The sequence below is a fragment of the Triticum aestivum genome, chromosome 7B (assembly GCF_018294505.1).
Source record: "Triticum aestivum cultivar Chinese Spring chromosome 7B, IWGSC CS RefSeq v2.1, whole genome shotgun sequence".
NCBI classification, from domain to species: domain Eukaryota; kingdom Viridiplantae; phylum Streptophyta; class Magnoliopsida; order Poales; family Poaceae; genus Triticum; species Triticum aestivum.
The window spans coordinates 305,705,891-305,708,698 of record NC_057813.1 but is presented as its reverse complement, the minus strand read 5'-3'; positions in this window follow the sequence as shown (position 1 = coordinate 305,708,698).

Here is a 2,808-nt window from a genome sequence, read left to right as displayed (position 1 = left end):
AAACAATAACTTTATTATTGCCTCTAGGGCATATTTCCTTCAGTCTCCCACTTGCACTAGAGTCAATAATCTAGTTCACATCATCATGTGATTTAACACCAATATTCATATCTGTATACGATTAATACCCATAGTTCACATCGTCATGTGATCAACACCCAAAGGGTTTACTAGAGTCAATAATATAGGTCACATCTCTATGTGATTAACACCAAAAGAGTACTAAGGTATGATCATGTTTTGCTCGTGAGAGAAGTTTAGTCAACGGGTCTGTCACATTCAGAGCCGTATGTATTTTGCAAATATTCTATGTCTACAATGCTCTGCACGGAGCTACTATAGCTAATTGCTCCCACTTTCAATATGTATCCAGATTGAGACTAGAGTCATCTGGATCGGTGTAAAAGCTTGCACCGATGTAACTCTTTACGACGAGCTCTTTTATCACCTCCATAATCGAGAAACATTTCCTTAGTCCTTACTAAGGATATTCTTGACAGTTGTCCAGTGATCTACTCTTAGATCAGAATTGTATTCCTTTGCCAAATTCAGAGCAAGGTATACAATAGGTCTGGTACACAACATAGCATACTTTATAGAACCTATGACTGAGGCATAGGGAATGACTTTTCATTCTCTTTCTATTTTCTGCCATGGTCGGGCTTTGAGTCTTACTCAACTTCACACCTTGCAACACAGGCAAGAACTCCTTCTTTGGCTATTTTATTTTGAATTACTTCAAAATCTTATCAAGGTATGTATTCATTGAAAATCTTATCAAGCGTCTTGATCTATCTCTATAGATCTTGATGCTCAATGTGTAAGTAGCTTTTCCGAGGTCTTTCTTTGAAAAACTCTTATTCAAGTATCCCTTTATGCTATCCAGAAATTATATACCATTTCCAATCAACAATATGTCATCTACATATAGTTTTAGAAAATGCTACAGAGCTCTCAATCACTTTCTTGTAAATACAGGCTTCTCCAAAAGTTTGTATAAAACCATATGCTTTGATCAACTCATCAAAGTGTATATTCCAACTCTGAGATGCTTGCACCAGTCCATAGATGGATCGCTAGAGCTTGCACATTTTGTTAGCACCTTTTGGATCGACAAAACCTTCTGGTTGCATCATATACAACTCTTCTTCTAGAAATCCATTCAGGAATGCAGTTTTGACATCCATTTGCCATATTTCATTATCATAAAATGCGGCAATTGCTAACATGATTCGGACAGACTTAAGCATCGATACGAGTGAGAAAATCTCATCGTATTCAACACCTTGAACTTGTCAAAAAAAACTTTTTGCGACAAGTCGAGCTTTGTAAATAGTAACACTACTATCAGCGTCTGTCTTCCTCTTGAAGATCCATTTATTTTCTATGGCTTGTCGATCATCGGGCAAGTCCACCAAAGTCCATACTTTGTTCTCATACATGGATCCCATCTCAGATTTCATGGCCTCAAGCCATTTCATGGAATCTGGGCTCATCATCGGTTCCTCATAGTTCGTAGGTTCATCATGGTCTTAACATGACTTCCAGAATAGGATTAATGTACCACTCTGGTGCGGACTGTACTTTGGAAGACCTACGAGGTTTTGTAGTAACTTAATCTGAAGTTTCATGATCATCATCATTAGCTTCCTCACTAATTGGTGTAGGAATCACTAGAACTGATTTCTGTGATGAACTACTTTCCAATTTGGGAGAAGGTACAATTACCTTATCAAGCTCTACTTTCCTCCCACTCACTTCTTTCGAGAGAAATTCCTTCTCTAGAAAGGATCGCCTTTGGATCTGTGATAGAAGGTGTACCCAACAGTTTCCTTTGGGTATTCTATGAAGATGCACTTCTCCGATTTGGGTTCGAGCTTATCAGGTTGAGACTTTTTCACATAAGCATCGCAGCCCCAAACTTTAAGAAACGATAACTTTGGTTTCTTGCCAAACCATAGTTAATAAGGCGTCGTCTCAATGGATTTTGATGGTGCCCTAATTAAAGTGAATGCAGTTGTCTCTAATGCATAACCCCAAAACGATTGTGGTAAATCGGTAAGATACATCACAGATCGCACCATATAAAGTGCGGTTATGATGTTCGGACACACCATTACGCTGTGGTGTTCCATGTGGCGTGAGTTGTGAAACTTTTCCGAATTGTTTTTAATGAAGGCCAAACTCGTAACTCAAATATTCTCCTCTATGATCAGATTGTAGAAACTTTATTTTCTTGTTACGATGATTCTTCACTTCACTTCTGAATTTTTTTGAACTTTTCAAATGTTTCGGACTTGTGCTTCATTAAGTAGATATACTCATATCTGCTCAAATCATTTGTGAAGGTCAGATAATAACGATACTCGCCACGAGCATCAACACTCATTGGACCGCATACATCGGTATGTATTATTTCCAACAAGTCAGTAGCTCGTTCCATTGTTTCGGAGAACGGAGTTTTAGTTATCTTGCCCAGAAGGCACGGTTCACAAACATCAAATGATTCATAAGCAAGTGATTCCGAAAATCCATCTTTATGGAGTTTCTTCATGCGCTTTACACCGATATGACCCAAACGGCAGGGCCACAAATAAGTTGCACTATCATTATTAACTTTGTATCTTTTGGCATCAATATTATGAATATGTGTATCACTACGATCGAGATCCAACAAACTATTTTCATTGGGTATATGACAATTGAAGGTTTTATTCATGTAAACAGAACAACAATTATTCTCTGACTTCAAATGAATAACCATATTGCAATAAACATGATCAAATCATATTCATGCTCAACGCAAAT